The sequence below is a fragment of the Mizuhopecten yessoensis genome, unplaced genomic scaffold, assembly GCF_002113885.1.
Source record: "Mizuhopecten yessoensis strain PY_sf001 unplaced genomic scaffold, ASM211388v2 scaffold3985, whole genome shotgun sequence".
NCBI classification, from domain to species: domain Eukaryota; kingdom Metazoa; phylum Mollusca; class Bivalvia; order Pectinida; family Pectinidae; genus Mizuhopecten; species Mizuhopecten yessoensis.
In genome coordinates this window covers 12,344-33,270 of record NW_018405318.1, presented here as the reverse complement: position 1 = coordinate 33,270, position 20,927 = coordinate 12,344, and the positions used below count along the sequence as shown (strand labels likewise).

Sequence of the window (20,927 nt, the reverse complement as noted above, 5' to 3'; positions counted from 1 at the left end):
CCATGGACTGTCAGGAGAGATGGTCTCTGATTACAGCTGTACTAGGAGACCCCTCTATGGACTGTCAGGAGAGATGGTCTCTGACTACAGCTGTACTAGGAGACCCCCCATGGACTGTCAGGAGAGATGTTCTCTGATTACAGCTGTATTAGGAGACCCCTCTATGGACTGTCAGGAGAGATTGTCTCTGACTACAGCTGTACTAGGAGACCCCCCATGGACTGTCAGGAGAGATGGTCTCTGATTACAGCTTTATTAGGAGACCCCTCAATGGACTGTCATGAGAGATGGTCTCTGATTACAGCTGTATTAGGAGACCCCTCCATGGACTGTCAGGAGAGATGATCTCTGATTACAGCTGTATTAGGAGACACCTCCATGGATTGTCATGAGAGATGGTCTCTGACTACAGCTGTATTAGGAGACCCCTCTATGGACTGTCAGGAGAGATGGTCTCTGATAACAGCTGTATTAGGAGACCCCTCCATGGACTGTCAGGAGAGATGGTCTCTGATTACAGCTGTATTAGGAGACCCCTCAATGGACTGTCAGGAGAGATGGTCTCTGACTACAGCTGTATTAGGAGACCCCTCCATGGACTGTCAGGAGAGATGGTCTCTGATTACAGCTTTATTAGGAGACCCCTCCATGGACTGTCAGGAGAGATGGTCTCTGATTACAGCTATACTAGGAGACCCCCCATGGACTGTCAGGAGAGATGGTCTCTGATTAAAGCTGTATTAGGAGACCCCTCTATGGGCTGTCAGGAGAGATGGTCTCTGGTTACAGCTGTATTAGGAGACACCTCAATGGACTGTCAGGAGAGATGGTCTCTGACTACAGCTGTATTAGGAGACCCCGCTATGGACCGTCAGGAGAGATGGTCTCTGACTACAGCTGTATTAGGAGACCCCTCCATGGACTGTCAGAAGAGATGGTCTCTGATTACAGCTGTACTAGGAGACCCCCCCCATGGACTGCCAGGAGAGATGGTCTCTGATTACAGCTGTACTAGGAGACCCCTCAATGGACTGTCAGGAGAGATGGTCTCTGATTACAGCTGTAATAGGAGACCCCTCCATGGACTGTCAGGAGAGATGGTCTCTGATTACAGCTGTACTAGGAGACCCCCCATGGACTGTCAGGAGAGATGGTCTCTGATTACAGCTGTATTAGGAGAGCCCTCCTTGGACTGTCAGGAGAGATGGTCTCTGGTTACAGCTATATTAGGAGACCCCTCAATGGACTGTCAGGAGAGATGGTCTCTGATTACAGCTGTATTATGAGACCCCTCAATGGACTGTCAGGAGAGATGGTCTCTGGTTACAGCTGTATTAGGAGACCCCTCTATGGACTGTCAGGAGAGATGGTCTCTGATTACAGCTGTATTAGGAGACCCCTCCATGGACTGTCAGGAGGGATGGTCGCTGATTACAGCCTTATTAGGAGACCCCGCCATGGACTGTCAGGAGGGATGGTCTCTGATTACAGCCTTATTAGGAGACCCCGCCATGGACTATCAGGAGAGATGGTCTTTGATTACAGCTGTACTAGGAGACCCCTCCATGGACTATCAGGAGAGATGGTCTCTGATTACAGGTGAAGTTAACATGACAACAATTGCAACAGAGAGGTTAAAAAGAGATATTTTAACACAGGTTTTCTCTTAACACAGGTTTTCTCTTAACACAGATGGTCTCTTAACACAGGTGGTCTCTTAACACAGGTGGTCTCTTAACACAAGTGGTCGTTGTAGAGGTTCAGCAAACAAGAAAAAGTTTATTGAAGTGTTCTTTTTGAAAAACAGAAAAATGAATTTTCTTTAATGTTGAACAATATTCATAAATCCTTTACGATATTTTCATATAGCCATTGGTAAAATACTTTCTGAACGAAAGCAACTCACCTTATGGTGTTTTAGTCACATTTTCCAAAAGTTCAGAATTTTTTAAGTTGGAAAAGATTGTACGAAGGTACCGATTATCCTGAAAAACTTCCATTTAATATAACAAGATAAAACATCAGGAGACTCCCTACAAAATAAGGTAACATTATAATTACATGTATGAATCGAACATATAGCCTATTGAAGTTATGCCCCGTGACCAAATAAGGTAATCCAGGTAATCGTTTGTTTACAGGTACAACCCATACGATAGGTCACCAATGTATACTGTACCACCAGATCAACAACAAGCGTTCTACAGGGCTTACGAAAACCTCACACGAGAAGTCCGTGACCAGGACAACGAACTGCGGGTAAAACTGAAAGCTGGCATGGTCCTGTTTGTCGACAACTGGCGGGCCATGCATGGGCGGGCCTCCTTCACTGGACGACGGTTAGTCAGTGGTTGTTACCTTCCCCACGACGACTGGACTAGCCGAGCCCGTTTGATGGGACTGATGAACCTTTGATGGATTATAATGGACAGCTGATGTGTATAGGGCAATAATGTAGACCGGGAAACGTTCGCCCAGTCAGATATTCACCCTTCACTGGTAAAATCCATTTTCACCCAGTGTACATTGCGCCCTTCACATGTAATTTCTACCGTATATAGGGTAAACTGTGTATATTTGTACTAATATTAGCTGTTATGATAACAAGATATGCCAGTCAAGTAAAATTGAAATTGTAGATTTTGTAAAACCAGGTACATTTGTTTAAGTACATGTATAAGCTTACCCATATTTCCGAGTCCATGGAAAAATTGTTGCTGATCAAGTGACGACTCTCATGCCCATTCTAGCCTGTTTCTTCATCAGTCTACAAATCAATCCCATATGAGAAGCATTAGGTATTTTTATACTGTTTATGTCTGCGGTTTGTTATTTAGTCAGAAAACTTAACTCTGTGTAAGATATGTTTATCAGTATTTTATATGTTGTTATATGTACTGTATAGTGAATATTACTTGCGGAGATTTTTATTTCTATATTCAGGGTCATCAAAGATTGTGCAAAATTAAATACAATGTGATTATTATTTAAATACTGTGAATATTAGTAGGCACCTATAAAATGTGTAGATTCTTTTACATGTTTGCTGCCGAAAAATGGAGACAAAACACAAAGGTTTTATTATATAATGAATTTCATCTTTCAAATTTTCCAGTCTTGTTCTTATTCTGAAATAAACAATTTTTCTGTTTTCCGCAAATTTTAATGCAGCTTTGACCAGCCATGCAGTTTCTAACGTGGAATATCAGCCCCATGAGTTTATCAACAACACAGTATCGGTCAGAACAAGTTTGGCATACAGGTACATCCAAAATAGGTAATTGGCCAGGTTACTTAGTAGGTAGAATTCGTTAAAAGTGTTTTGTCTCATGTAAAAGAAACCAAAGATAAAAAAACATATATCTTTCTTATTAAGTGTTTAAAAATATTTGTGATTATATGTTCTAACACAAGCAATCAAGCAAGATATAGCTGTTGTTCCAGTCACGAATTCAGTTCCTTGTAAAAAAATAGTCTAAATCTAAAATTCGTTTCCTTTTAACGCAATATTCAGAAAGTGTTTTAAAAAGTCAATCAGTATTATTGATCATAAACTTGCCAAATTAAAATATGTCTTCCTATGTTTCACATCAAGCTGACAATCATTTTTGAAAATGTATATAACATGTATGTAGAATCTTTGTAATCCTTGCCTTTTGAAAATGAGTGCTTATATATCTAGTCTCATCTTCTGAGTCAATTATAATGATGCCATAAAGCCTGTGATATTAATGATTGTCAGATCAAAGTGTTAATCAGAAAACAGTATTTACAGTGTGGGTGTGATTTTATGTGGACTATTTACTGTGTAATGTTGTTATTACAATGTAATGTGATTTGAACAATGATTGACATGATTTTTATGAATTGCCAGAATTGTTTTATACCATATTATCATTTTAAAAGAAATAAACTCAAACAAATACATCCAGCGTTTTTGTTTCAATGCTACAGATGTAACAGGAAAAGAACTATTAAATACACTCTGTTAAGTTTGTTGTATAGTTCACTGGTTATAACACTGGTGTATGGTTCACTGGTTATAACACTGTTGTATGGTCCACTGGTTATAACACTGGTGTATGGTTCACTGGTTATAACACTGGTGTATGGTCCACTGGTTATAACACTGGTGTATGGTCCACTGGTTATAACACTGGTGTATGGTCCACTGGTTATAACACTGGTGTATGGTCCACTGGTTATAACACTGGTGTATGGTCCACTGGTTATAACACTGGTGTATGGTCCACTGGTTATAACACTGGTGTATGGTCCACTGGTTATAACACTGGTGTATGGTCCACTGGTTATAACACTGGTGTATGGTCCACTGGTTATAACACTGGTGTATGGTCCACTGGTTATAACACTGGTGTATGGTCCACTGGTTATAACACTGGTGTATGGTCCACTGGTTATAACACTGGTGTATGGTCCACTGGTTATAACACTGGTGTATGGTCCACTGGTTATAACACTGGTGTATGGTCCACTGGTTATAACACTGGTGTATGGTCCACTGGTTATAACACTGGTGTATGGTCCACTGGTTATAACACTGGTGTATGGTCCACTGGTTATAACACTGGTGTATGGTCCACTGGTTATAACACTGTTGTATGGTCCACTGGTTATAACACTGGTGTATGGTCCACTGGTTATAACACTGGTGTATGGTCCACTGGTTATAACACTGGTGTATGGTCCACTGGTTATAACACTGGTGTATGGTCCACTGGTTATAACACTGGTGTATGGTCCACTGGTTATAACACTGGTGTATGGTCCACTGGTTATAACACTGGTGTATGGTCCACTGGTTATAACACTGGTGTATGGTCCACTGGTTATAACACTGGTGTATGGTCCACTGGTTATAACACTGGTGTATGGTCCACTGGTTATAACACTGGTGTATGGTCCACTGGTTATAACACTGTTGTATGGTCCACTGGTTATAACACTGGTGTATGGTCCACTGGTTATAACACTGGTGTATGGTCCACTGGTTATAACACTGGTGTATGGTCCACTGGTTATAACACTGTTGTATGGTCCACTGGTTATAACACTGGTGTATGGTCCACTGGTTATAACACTGGTGTATGGTCCACTGGTTATAACACTGGTGTATGGTCCACTGGTTATAACACTGTTGTATGGTCCACTGGTTATAACACTGGTGTATGGTCCACTGGTTATAACACTGGTGTATGGTCCACTGGTTATAACACTGGTGTATGGTCCACTGGTTATAACACTGGTGTATGGTCCACTGGTTATAACACTGGTGTATGGTCCACTGGTTATAACACTGTTGTATGGTTCACTGGTTATAACACTGTTGTATGGTCCACTGGTTATAACACTGGTGTATGGTCCACTGGTTATAACACTGGTGTATGGTCCACTGGTTATAACACTGGTTTATGGTTTACTGGTTATAACACTGGTGTATGGTTTACTGGTTATAACACTGTTGTATGGTTTACTGGTTATAACACTGTTGTATGGTTTACTGGTTATAACACTGTTGTATGGTTTACTGGTTATAACACTGTTGTATGGTTTACTGGTTATAACACTGTTGTATGGTCCACTGGTTATAACACTGGTGTATGGTCCACTGGTTATAACACTGGTGTATGGTCCACTGGTTATAACACTGGTTTATGGTTTACTGGTTATAACACTGGTTTATGGTTTACTGGTTATAACACTGGTGTATGGTTTACTGTTTATAACACTGTTGTATGGTTTACTGGTTATAACACTGTTGTATGGTTTACTGGTTATAACACTGGTGTATGGTCCACTGGTTATAACACTGGTGTATGGTCCACTGGTTATAACACTGGTTTATGGTTTACTGGTTATAACACTGGTGTATGGTCCACTGGTTATAACACTGTTGTATGGTTTACTGGTTATAACACTGTTGTATGGTTTACCGGTTATAACACTCTGTTGTATGGTTTTCTGGTAAATACACTCAGTTTATTGTGTGGTTCAATTGAATATTTCACTTAAATTATTTATTTTTTCACAACATGAGGCGACACTTTTCAGTGTTGATGAGATGCTTCAACGTTTTACGGCAATAGTAAACGTGGAAAGCATTTTTTTATGAAACATGGGCAAATTCCAGGTGAATATTAGGGTGAAACTGCAGCTTTTATAAAAACAGCATACGATCGACTTGCTACTGCTTCACAAAACAACACATGTCTATTGTTGCTAAATATGGCGCTCAGAGAACACCCCGATTACAAGTGTATGGGTGGATGTTTTGAGGGTCGAGCGTCTGCACTTCCCTCCCCAGGATTCCATCGACTCTTTTTGTTCTTAAACGTCAACATTTTAACTGAAAGCCTGACCCAGAAACAAACTCCTCCTCCTTCCGCCCGTCGATGAAGTTCAGAAACTCATCGTCAGAATAATGTTCTTCGCCTCATTCCGCTCGTCTGTAAGAATTATATCACCCTCATTTTTATTGTGGTTGGAGAAAAATAGTTATTAATTCAAATAAAACCGATTTAAGAGTCATATACTCATTTATAAGAAACTACCCGAAGTTATAAAAGTATGTCCATTTTCATTACATATTGCACAAAGATGGGTACAAAACTTTCCGAGCTTCTGAATTTTGCTTGAAAATCCGCCGAATATATCACGGACTGAAAACAAAATCTACGGCAAGTTATTATACTTATTTTTAAGAAAAATCCTACTGGAATTTATTTTAGTTCAATCATCTTTTCATGAGATTTTGTTTTATGGTAATTAAAAAAATATGAATTTTAATGTGGAAAAGACGTAAACTTTCATTGAATTATAAAGCTATATTGAGATTGAAGATGTGTCAGGGTTAAGGCCCCCGGACCCCGAAACATAGATGATAGTACACATAAAATATTTCCTAAAATATAACATCTGAGTTAACATACTAGAACATTCTTATTTAATTCACGTTTTTCATTCTTTTATCGCTTAACTTTCAAATTCTGAAGCTGGAATTGTGATATTTTCCTGGTCCGCCTTCAGAAGGAAATTCAGCATATGAACGGGTAAACTCGAGCGATAAATACTAACGATGATATAGTTGATGTGCCATTGTTGTCGTCTGCTTCAGTCATTCCGCATGGCAGGGGAAACTCGAGCGCGTAAGTGAGAGAAACACGAGGATGTATTGCCCTTGTCATGTGAGCTATGTAAACAAATCAAACACGGCGTTATATAGGTAAGGAATAATTATATCATAACCTTGTACAGGAAATGCTAGATGCTTGTATCATGCCTTCTGTGCATTCATGTGCATACTCAATATATTATAGGTTTATCTCATCTCTTATTGAAAACATTTGTAAATACTTTATTTATACATTGTTATGATATTTCATGAGCCACAAGGCCCAAAACTTATAAGAAATACACCATAAAAACGGATAAAACGAACAGAGACCTACTGTACGTACATGTACGTCAAGAACACGCATACGTACGTGATGTGTATAAGCCCTCCGACGTAATGTAGGTGTGTGTTACCTTAGCTTCAATTCACAGGTAAGTACAGGTATAAATAAGATCTATGCATATCTAATGTAAAAAACACATAACGATCCGGGAGATAGCTGTGACACTGAATTTAAACGTAATATTTTGTCAGTGTGCGTAGTTCGGCTAAATATGGCAGAAACAACAGACCAAAGTGTAAGTACAACTTGGAGAAATAACTTAAGTGTTAAATGTTCAGTGAGTATTGTAATTAATGGTAACGACACTGTGTTAGTTAATAATCTTCTTATAACACTGCGCAGCTATACCAATAACTTTTTTGTTCGTGTCTGGATGGTAGTGCCATCTGTTAAATGTCGGTCATAGGAGCGCTGATGATGATTTGATGACAGCACCGTGATTATGTACATATTTGAAAGAATATGATATTTCTATTATGATACATATTCAAATGCTCGTTAATTAAGATATGCATGTATAACGCATTATTTGGTAAAATTAAAATTAAAACATATGTTGTTTTAGCATCGACCGCTCCACAATGTGTACGTTCTAGATCATTAGTATGCGAGTTTCGATTTGTAATTAGAAAATAACAGGAGAGCAAAGTCTCAATCAGCTGTAGGATTCTCCCATATCCAAGTTTCATTTATAGTGTCCGGAATGACACAATAGGAGCTGAAATACTATCTAATAAAAATTAGTCGAGCATTGATAATCACCCCTTCTCCGCCAAACAGACATACGGTTGAAACATTGATAATCACCGCTTCTCCGCCAAACAGACATACGGTGATAATCATCCCTTCTCCGCCAAACAGACATACGGTTGAAACATTGATAATCACCCCTTCTCCGCCAAACAGACAAACAGTGATAATCACCCCTTCTACGCCAAACAGACAAACATTGATAATCACCCCTTCTCCGCCAAACAGACAAACATTGATAATCACCCCTTCTCCGCCAAACAGACAAACATTGATAATCACCGCTTCTCCGCCAAATAGACAAACAGTGATAATCACCGCTTCTCCGCCAAACAGACAAACAGTGATAATCACCCCTTCTCCGCCAAACAGACAAACATTGATAATCACCGCTTCTCCGCCAAACAGACATACGGTGATAATCATCCCTTCTCCGCCAAACAGACAAACAGTGATAATCACCCCTTCTCCGCTAAACAGACATACGGTTGAAACATTGATACTCACCCCTTCTCCGCCAAACAGTCATACGGTTGAAACATTGATACTCACCCCTTCTCCGCCAAACAGACATACGGGTGAAACATTGATAATCACCCCTTCTCCGCCAAACAGACATACGGTTGAAACAGTGATTAGCATCCCTTCTCCGCCAAACAGACAAACATTGATAATCACCCCTTCTCCGCCAAACAGACATACGATTGAAAGCTTTTAAAACCTTTAAGGACGGCATTATCTTTGTAAATTTTGCATGAAAAATCCCGTAGTTTCAACAATATTTTAAAATAGAAATAATAAAAAATAGCATTCTGAGTTATATTTTGCAGGCACCAGCCGGAAGTATCAATGCTGAAAATGGGATGGGAATGTCACCTTATACCAAAAACAGTGCGGATATTAGTCGAACTGACAGGAACACTTTCGAAAGTCGTGATAAACCACTGACTTTCCACGAAAAAGTCCGTTTTATTTCTCTCCTCGTCTTCATCCACGCCTCATTTGCGGTGGCGGTGATCCTGGCCGCCATTTACAACCAGTGACGTCATTTTATGCTATGGCAAAGATGGCGTCTCAGTCTTCCCTATCCAGGGTTTTTAATACAAAACAGCTATTTAGTAGAATATATACTAGTAAGCATTTTTTTTTTGGATTAAATGTGTACACTTTCTCGTGTCTTATTATCACAAGAGGACGGCGGCACGACAGAGACGTTATTACGCGATCAAGTTTTACAAATGACATTTTCTGAACGTACTCTTTTGTATAACCATCAAAAACAACAAGGAGGACGTTTTCTGTGGTGTTCATCAGCTATTTACCATCGACCAATGTCGTCATAGCAGCAAACGGAAGATTTTACCAGGGTGTCCATCAGCTATTTACCATAGACCAATCTCGTCGTCATAGCAGCAAACGGAAGATTTTACCATGGTGTTACGATTGTTTTGGATTGTTTAATCGAAGTCGGAATGATGACACGGAGAAATAATGCTTTGTTCCAATTGATGATATTGTATTCAATAAGTCCTCCGATTGATAAGCACAATATAACAAAGTGGAATTTATACAAATAATACCTATGAATTTTCCTGGGGAGTACACTGGTAATTTGAGCGGAACCTCTCCAGTCGGAAACCTGACTCGGTCGAATATCTTTTCTTACAATTCATATACTTCAATTTATACATAAGATAGGTGTCCACGTTTCTGGGTGTAGCACGTGTCACTAATTTTAGAACATCACATAAAACTGTATCTATGTAGAAGATGTCAGATTGCCTAAAGCTTATACGTCTTATTCGACTTCACCGGTGCAGGTATTTGTATCGCTAGCTTAGAGTAAACAGGAAGATAATAATATACAGTAATGATAAACAACAACATCTGACATGTAAAAGGACTACCAATCACAAATTTATTGTTGAAACCAGCAGATGGTATGGTATTGATTATAATGAAAGAAAATGTCCACACTGTAATTATACAACAGTCAGCAAATTGGTGACAGATTCCATTACTTACAACAGTCAGCAAATTGGTGACAGATTCCATTACTTGTCTGAGTGTCCGCACTGTCTGTGCATAGAGTTTTATATATAGATAAATATTTTTGGACGAGACCAAATGCAATTCAGTTCTATGAATTAATGAATACTACTAATATAAAAACACTGAAGACACTTTGTACTTTTATCAGAATAATTAATAACAACATTTGTCCTCCTTGATTTATTATGAAACAGTACTGTGTACTACCGACTACGAACACTACAATTACTATATATTATATTGTAAAGATATTTCTCTATACGTTGTATTGAGAAAGAGAATAGAGTTGTATTTAATTGAGTTGAACATGATTGATGCGATTGAGATTTGACCAGAACGAAATATTGTCAGGTAGACGTTAGTTATAATTAAGTTGTAAATAATAGCAATTTCTTTGAAACAATTTGACATTATAAAATATAATGAAACAGTTAAATAAGATTGAGATGTATAATGTTCTAAAAAATAATAAAAAGGTCCATTTGAATTTGTTTCTATTTTTTACAATTTCACACTGTAATATATGTCTTAAAACTGTATATGGTTGATGTAATATAGCATGTCTTAGGTAGTATATGTCACAATAATGTATCATAATTTGTCACAGTACAGTATATATATATTACACCACAATCGATTATATTCCTTTGTATTTTGTTCATCAGAAAAACTTTGTTTTTATAAAGGTTTATGGGTGGAATTACGTGGTGAAAACTCAAGCCGTAGACATGGATACTATATCATAATGTATGCTACATTTCATTTCAGGAACGGGAGTTTTTATTTAAGTGGGAACAATTTAAGTTGATGTCCCCTGAGTTTGCTGAACCTTGACGATGAATACAGGTAAGCTTTGGTGTATTGGTGAGACATGGTACTAGAGACGTGGGTTCGACAATCACAAACATCTAGTACTCTTCTTTAGTTCGCCCGAAGTGGTGTATAACTAGAGCGTGGCTTTATGTAAATATCTACCTGTTGTACATGTACAGGTAAACAAACCTGCCACACCTGGGTAAAGTAAAGAGGTAAAAATCAACCGTCAGTCCAAAATGGCGACGACCAGACCAGAAGTAAGTTATGAAAATGTAGTTATATGGAATGTATACACACGATTATGTATGTAAAGCGTCAATAGATACGTGTATGTAGTGCATATAATGTACACACGGTAGGGGAAAGTGGTTTAAAGTCTAGTTTATACACCGAACGTACGCTACATGTCATACCACTGGGACTATAATCATGTGTACATTGAACGAGTAGTTTTCGAACATCCACTGATGTTAATAGTTGGACAGCTAAATGTTAAAAAAGCGTAAAAAGACACGTGTAAGGTACACTTCATCATATAGCTGGACTTTTATAAAGAATTCCATTCAATATAGTTGTGGTATACAAAACAAAATGTAGATATAAAAAAAAATCAGTAAACCCCCGCCAAAGAAAACAACAACAAAGTATTTTCCCACGTAAGGACACCCTCTGGCTAACAGGAAGTCATGCAGTCATGTGCCATATTTGTAAGTTTATAATTCAGTGTCAACCCGGACTTTGATTAGATCCCTGCTATTTAAGTCCGTGGTGTCGCGAACCCCCTCCGGCTGCACCTAAACCTTGTACTTGCAGTTATCAGTAGTACCATATACTTAGATAGCAATCTAAATCTGTGGTAGTACCATAGACTTAGATAGCAATCTAAATCCGTGGTAGAACCATAGACTCAGATAGCAATCTAAATCCGTGTTAGTACCACAGACTTAGATAGCAATCTAAATCTGTGGTAGTACCATAGACTAGGACTTAGACAGCAATCTAAATCCGTGGTAGTACCATAGACTCAGATAGCAATCTTAATCTGTGGTAGTACCATAGACTAGTACTTAGACAGCAATCTAAATCCGTAGTAGTACCATAGACTTAGATAGCAATCTAAATCCGTGGTAGTACCATAGACTCAGATAGCAATCTTAATCCGTGGTAGTACCATAGACTTAGATAGCAATCTAAACCCGTGGTAGTACCACAGACTTAGATAGCAATCTAAATCCGCGGTAGTACCATAGACTTAGATAGCAATCTAAATCCGTGGTAGTACCATATACTTAGATAAAAATCTAAATCCGTGGTAGTACCATATACTTAGATAACAATCTAAATCCGTGGTAGTACCATATACTTAGATAAAAATCTAAATCCGTGGTAGTACCATATACTTAGATAGCAATCTAAATCCGTGGTAGTACCAGAGACTTAGATAGCAATCTAAACCCGTGGTAGTACCACAGACTTAGATAGCAATCTAAATCCGTGGTAGTACCATAGACTTATATAGCAATCTAAATCCGTGGTAGTACAACAGACTTAGATAGCAATCTAAATCCGTGGTAGTACCATAGACTTAGATAGCAATCTAAATCCGTGGTAGTACCATAGACTTAGATAGCAATCTAAATCCGTGGTAGTACCATAGACTTAGATAGCAATCTAAATCCGTGGTAGTACCATAGACTTAGATAGCAATCTAAATCCGTGGTAGTACCATAGACTTAGATAGCAATCTAAATCCGTGGTAGTACCATAGACTTAGATAGCAATCTAAATCCGTGGTAGTACCATAGACTTAGATAGCAATCTAAATCCGTGGTAGTACCATAGACTTAGATAGCAATCTAAATCCGTGGTAGTACCATAGACTTAGATAGCAATCTAAATCCGTGGTAGTACCATAGACTTAGATAGCAATCTAAATCCGTGGTAGTACCATAGACTTAGATAGCAATCTAAATCCGTGGTAGTACCATAGACTTAGATAGCAATCTAAATCCGTGGTAGTACCATAGACTTAGATAGCAATCTAAATCCGTGGTAGTACCATAGACTTAGATAGCAATCTAAATCCGTGGTAGTACCATAGACTTAGATAGCAATCTAAATCCGTGGTAGTACCATAGACTTAGATAGCAATCTAAATCCGTGGTAGTACCATAGACTTAGATAGCAATCTAAATCCGTGGTAGTACCATAGACTTAGATAGCAATCTAAATCCGTGGTAGTACCATAGACTTAGATAGCAATCTAAATCCGTGGTAGTACCATAGACTTAGATAGCAATCTAAATCCGTGGTAGTACCATAGACTTAGATAGCAATCTAAATCCGTGGTAGTACCATAGACTTAGATAGCAATCTAAATCCGTGGTAGTACCATAGACTTAGATAGCAATCTAAATCCGTGGTAGTACCATAGACTTAGATAGCAATCTAAATCCGTGGTAGTACCATAGACTTAGATAGCAATCTAAATCCGTGGTAGTACCATAGACTTAGATAGCAATCTAAATCCGTGGTAGTACCATAGACTTAGATAGCAATCTAAATCCGTGGTAGTACCATAGACTTAGATAGCAATCTAAATCCGTGGTAGTACCATAGACTTAGATAGCAATCTAAATCCGTGGTAGTACCATAGACTTAGATAGCAATCTAAATCCGTGGTAGTACCATAGACTTAGATAGCAATCTAAATCCGTGGTAGTACCATAGACTTAGATAGCAATCTAAATCCGTGGTAGTACCATAGACTTAGATAGCAATCTAAATCCGTGGTAGTACCATAGACTTAGATAGCAATCTAAATCCGTGGTAGTACCACAGACTTAAATAGCAATCTAAATCCGTGGTACTTTAGACTTAAGATAGCAATCTAAATCCGTGGTAGTACCATAGACTTAGATAGCAATCTAAATCCGTGGTACTATAGACTTAAGATAGCAATCTAAATCCGTGGTACTATAGACTTAAGATAGCAATCTAAATCCGTGGTAGTACCATAGACTTAGATAGCAATCTAAATCCGTGGTAGTACCATAGACTTAGATAGCAATCTAAATCCGTGGTAGTACCATAGACTTAGATAGCAATCTAAATCCGTGTTAGTACCACAGGCTTAGATAGCAATCTAAATCCGTGGTAGTACCATAGACTTAGAGAGCAATCTAAATTCGTGGTAGTACCATAGACTTAGATATCAATCTAAATCCGTGGTACTATAGACTTAAGATAGCAATCTAAATCCGCGGTAGTACCATAGACTTAGATAGCAATCTAAATCCGGGGTAGTACCATAGACTTAGATAGCAATCTAAATCTGTGGTACTATAGACTTAAGATAGCAATCTAAATCCGCGGTAGTACCATAGACTTAGATAGCAATCTAAATTAGTGGTAGTACCATAGACTTAGATAGCAATCTAAATTAGTGGTAGTACCATAGACTTAGATAGCAATCTAAATCCGGGGTAGTACCATAGACTTAGATAGCAATCTAAATTAGTGGTAGTACCATAGACTTAGATAGCAATCTAAATCCGTGTTAGTACCATAGACTTAGATAGCAATCTAAATCCGTGGTACTATAGACTTAAGATAGCAATCTAAATCCGCGGAAGTTGATATAAACGCTTTGACTACACTTTAAGCTCGCTAGAAGGAAAAGTCCAAAACTTTTAACGCATTAACATTTATATGTTGTAAAAGTTGATTCCAAATCCAATTTCAATTGTGCAATTACTTTGTAAATGCAACAAGAAATGATAAAATATTTGTTGTACTGATTAAAAAAATCCTATTCTGTTATTCATTATTATTTTCAGAAATACATTTTCCAAAATCGTTATGATTAGGCGACATTTATTAATACGATACTAGTCAAGCTATGTTGAGAGTTTTGTTGTAAATCAAGGCTGTATAACATTCCACTTAGGTCATCTATTCGATAATTTCTACGGCCGTAATTTCTTTCACAAATACTTGTGGAAGTGTAAATTAAACGTCAGGGCAATCTTTACTTTGTTTGGCTGTTGGTATCGACTACTATAAGTTTCAATCGTTTTTAAGGGTGTCTTTTTAATATTTATCATAGGTCAATGTGTTAATTGTTTAGTGATAAAACGTTAACGCTGTTAATTTTCAGAGGCAGCTATCAGCGTCGTTACACGACTTACAACTGTGTACGAGTGGGTGGAGGAGATTTATAAGGTGAACGTATTTCTAGTTTCAGACGCAGGTGGTGTTTACAGTGTCCAGAGACAGTGTCAGAGACTCCGTGGCAGTGGACAATGAGCAGGCGGGAGTGTATGGCTCGCACGTTAAAAAGCTACAGGACATTGAGCCTTTGAGCTCTAAGGAAAAGATGAAGGCCGTTTTCCTGTTCGCGTTCCCAGTTGTCTTTTTCGTCATAGCCGTCATCCTTACTGCCTTAAACACGCCATAGACACTTACAGCAGAAATCATGTTTACCTCCAAAACTCAGCAGATGACATCCTATATAGCTAACCGCCATAGACTCTTACAGCAGAAACGTTAACGAGGCTTACCACAAAAACTCAGCAGACGACATCCTTAAAACCGCCATAAGTACACCCGGAGATATGTGCAATAGACATTAGCGTTACCGCCATACACATCTATAGCAGACGTTATTCTTACGATCATAATTAAGCATCTGACGTGATCATAACTGCAATAAAAAGCAGATGTCTTCCTCGCTAGACATCTGCAGCAAACGTCATCCTTACCGCAATTAATAGAGACGACATCATACGTTCGTGATAACACTCCATAGATATCCTTAATTATCATGCTTTCTCCATCTTACATTTATCCCTTTCAAGCTTACATCACACAAGAAAGTACCCTGTACATATTTATTTCTTTCAAATACTAATGGAATGTACCTGATAGTCGCATGAAAATTGGAATCCTGGTCGAACTCAGATATCCAAGTTTGAAACTCCATACTTGTTGGCTCGTTGTGATATACAGCGCCAGAGAAAGGATCAAATACGACTGACTTAAATGGGATGAAGACAAACTGTAGGAGGGACATCAGTTGACATTTTCATGTTTATTTTATACCATCATCAACTATTGACAAAATAAATATATATATCTCAATATTATAGAACTCTTTCATGCACAGGGTTGTAGGATAAAGAAAATCAACCAGAGGGGTTTTCAAATTTGGTAAAAAACCCAGGCTTTTGCCAAATTTGAAAATCCGGAGGGTGGAATTTCCCTATACTATACCCTTGGGCATGAAAGGGTATTTTTCTCTCATTCCAACCACCAGAACAAGCTCGGAAACCATGACAAATGCGTTTATACTGGCTACCATTTTGAAAATATCAATCACCACCCCCAAGCTTTTCAGACAGCTCCATCTTACACACGGGGAAATGAGAGAAAAACTATTATTAATCATAATTAAAGACCAATAAAAAGAGAAACAACAATTTGCTCGTTCATCCATTTATTAGCAATTTAGTATTTCAACAAATGTATAAATATAGGACTACAATGGCAAACAAGTCACTCTGTAGAAGACAGGACAAGACGGGAAAGGACAGGAACAGACGGGAAAGGACTGCGGTATTCAGCGGGAACGAGGCCCAGAACTAGATCGGCATGGTATAGCATGCATGGGAGTATTGAAGTGTGGCGTCATCATGTAAACGGGTCTTGGTAATGGTGCGGAGATTTCATATTCATGATTCATGTAATGTAAAGGGTCTAAAAGGGTTTACATCAGTGACCTTCAGGGACCCAACAATGGTTTCACTCCTTCATCCTTGTATAATGTAACCATTCATGGGTATCCCAAGCAGTTGAGTTTCAGTTCCGACGAAAACGTCAGTAATTTTATACAAGATGATAATAATAACGTATCTGTACATCACAGGAAATGATCTCAACCACATTAAGATATTTCCATTTAATCAGATATAATTTTTGTTTTTAACACATTAAGCTTGTTTAAAACTTACTGATACGTCAGGAAGGACGAGTTAGCTAGGCGTACAGAGTAGGATAACAGAACTGAAAGTGTATGTAACAACTCAATGCGAGTTTATTTGTAATTTCTATTTGTATAACAATACGCCCGTTCCTCTAGCTCTACAACCAGTATATGTGATATTCTACCTATACGCTCCTATCTGAGGCCATTACATTGTAAAAAAATATCTACCAGAAAAAAATGATAGCAGACTGTTAAGTATTGATCGTACATGTATACTAGACAATTTATCTTAAAATGTAAATAATAATCTACATAATTATATCAGAAAAATCAACTCCAACAACCCAGGTGGAGTATAAAATCATCTGGGGTGGATGTTGCAGTATCTGTGCTGTAGCATTCAAGTGAGGTGGCACTATAAAAGATGCGGTTGGAAGCACGGTCCCACTACAAAACAGAACACAATACATCTCCAGCACACACGCAGGCATACACACATAGGGAGATATTAGCCAGGTGGCATAGGGCTAGTAGTTAGCGCCTGATAAGGCAGCTCCTGCGAAATCCTCAAAATTGAATTAATTAATGTTTATGCTAATTGTATTAATTGTATACCTATGTACTGTAAAGCGCTTTAGAGTGGCTTATGTTAGCTAGATAGGGCGCTATATCAAATATTGTATATTATGTATATTATTATTATAATATATATTGGCTTTAAATCCTTCATAAAAACAAATATTTTGAAGATATTGCGAAAATAAATAAATAAAGGGCTGTCAAAATTCGATATTGCAATAAGCATCATTCCACTAACAGTATAAACAGAGAGGTATAATACATGTTAAAGTATGCACCCACTTCTAACGACATTGACTTGTATTTTAGGTATACGCCAAGTGAATGAGCTTAGATCATAAACAGTTCACCCATCTGTAAAGGACAAACACAATCCACGCTGTAGACCAATACCCCACCCTTCCACAGGCAGACAGAAATCAAACTGATACGGTGACACTCCAAATTATAAAAAAATCCAATAATTCACAAACACTCTCAAACATGTGATTTATATCACGTACCGGTATATCCCAAAAAACATGTTATTTGATTTTTTTTTCTCTCTTTTCATTTATGTGGCGATTAAAAGCTATTTGTGAGAAGAGTAAATGTACCACTGTTTGACCTTATTTTAAATCCATTAAGGGTTCCTTCCCAGATACACCTATCTTTTCTGTACCTCTCCAGTAAGTCATAACAAAATGGAAGGCTCCCGGACAGCTGTTTGACTGGTTTCAAGTGCTGGAGAAAATCACTAGGTTGATACCTGTCCTTTGAAGATTTCAGCAAACTATTTCCAACTTCAAAGCCTGTTGATTTTATCCTTTCGCTGCCACACGATTCCACCCATATTCATTAAAGACATCAGACAAGTGTACTTGTATCAAGCATTACGTGTATCAAGCATTACGTTTCGCGTAAAAAGTCTTCAATTTTGTCGTGACATTCTAATGGTGCAGATAAGATATGGATATCGGGAGCAGAACCCTTGGATTTTGAAGACGCTGTTTGACCAGACGTACAGTAAAGGGAAAAAAACCCACGTACACACGAAAATTAACACGCTAAAAATTCATATATAATTACTTTGTAGTACATCTTTACAGATAAAAATAAGTATAATAATCATTAGAAAACTAGCTACCATCCATAACATATTTGCCAGGATGTGAAATCCTGCGGAAAATCGTCCATATATCTGCAATGCAAAATTGTGAGGACGATACATTTCAGAATTCACATGTTGTGTTCAGAGCACAAATATTGAAAAAATAATAATAAAAAATATCATTCAATAAAACGATTATTATGTATCTGGTATATTTTCATGAAAAAAAATACCCGCACATATAATATGTGATAGTAAAGAAACTATAACATACCATTTTGATATAACGCCAGAAACTTGAATTTCAACACATTTCATTTTGTATCAATTTAAGAAGAGACAATCGTACAGATTCATAGATTATACAAAAACTCCTTAAGATGCATTAAAGATGAGACATACATATGTTTTTACATATTGTGAGGTGAGAATCACATCAGCAAAAATGTCTTTTGATGAAAATCTAAAGCACTTAGAAACAAAGAGACTGCAATCTCAATACCGTGATTAATCTATGGAATAAATTCTCAAATCAGTCTCCTAGCAAATTAGTACTAAAACAATTTCTTGTTAAAATAATGTAATGTCCACTACAATCCAGACAAATACAAGAGAATCGACTATACATTGTATGTTACATTGTATGCGCCTCATCGCAAACCTGCTATTGTCTTAATGATCCAAAAGGCCCATTATGAAATTTATACCAACGGCCTGGCTCCAATGGTGTGTCAAATTTTGAGAATGATTTTTTTTTTTTAGACTTTGTAGAAAGATCACTGGGATACCAAACTTAAATGTACCGGGTAATGTATCTGTTATAGAATAAAGCTGCCCCTCAAATCTTATAACTGCAACTGTATTTAGAGTTATCTCCCCTTACCATGTCTCTCCACTGTCCATTCTTAAAAAATATTCCTTAAACAATTGAACCGGGTTAACATAACTTTTTATGAAATATTTTCAAATGATTTCTTAGTCTTTAATCATAAGATAGAATATCTCTTCAAAGCTAATATTAATATATATTGTAGTCTAGAATATAGGTAAACCTTAATTGTACAAACAATAACTTTATCTTCATAACAAATGATAAATAACTTCAGTCTTGCTTTTGTAAACACTTCACATTTTTCAAACTTAATAAGTCTCTAAAGCTTTGTTCATAAATTCATCTCTTTGAACTTTTTCCAGATAACACTAATAGAAAATTTATATCTGTCTAGCTAGAAATCAACCGTGTGAATAGAAATAAAATATTATTGATAATTTGACGATGCCATTTACAAAAGTTCTTTGCACTTTTAATTACTTACTAACAGATATATGACCATACATCTGCATAAAATCAAGAAAATTTGAAATAAACAAAAATTTGGTAATTGATGTGCAGAAGAGATTTGCTATAGTTATAATATTGCAGAGATATCATCTCTTCCATCATAAGACACAGCTCCAAAAATGAAATTTTGGTCGAGAAAACTCAGGAAAAATGATAAGGTCTATGTTCTGTAGTTCCAATAGCTCAAGTCTGAGATTTTTTTGGGGGAGCAAGGGCTAATAATGACTTAAACAGCCGTATTTTCACATCTGAAATACAACCATTACACAATTTCCAAGGAATGTGCATTAAATATCACATATATTGAAAATAGCATACATTATCATTTAACAGTACTTGTCGAGTTATACAGCATATGATAGCATTTTATACGAGGTTAGTATGGGTCTTCTGAGCCTCATTATAACTAATGTGCGACATTTTTAACTTATATTTGTATTCTTTTAATTTAGTTCCAGTGATATTTCCAAAACAAAAGAAATTATACATCTCTGCATATTAGCCAGAACAATACTATGAGATTTCACCATCTCATATTTTCAAATAAATTATTTAGTTACAAACATCTTTAGTGTATGTTATATATACATGTATATTCTAAGATAAAATACTTCTGTTCAAACCTTTTTTTTGTTTCTGCTAACTGGTTTTTGTTTAAACTTATCTTATCAACTCGTGATAAATTATATCTATCTGGCAAATACTAAATTTCTGATGTTAATAATCCATGATTTTAACACATCTTTACTGGATCAACTTACTTGAGCACCAACCATTTTAGTCTAATACAGATCAAACGAAACCACAACGACTGTGGTCTTTATATAGTCATTA

At 37.2% G+C, this 20,927-nt stretch overlaps 1 long non-coding RNA gene across 1 annotated transcript; it reads left to right on the top strand.

Moving 5' to 3' along the window:
- The first annotated feature begins 7,598 nt into the window (after positions 1-7,598).
- On the top strand, positions 7,599-16,576 carry LOC110448288. Its single transcript, XR_002462696.1, has 3 exons — positions 7,599-7,713; positions 9,059-11,353; positions 15,337-16,576. It is a non-coding gene; the product is annotated as an uncharacterized LOC110448288 (long non-coding RNA).
- The last annotated feature ends 4,351 nt before the right edge of the window (positions 16,577-20,927 follow it).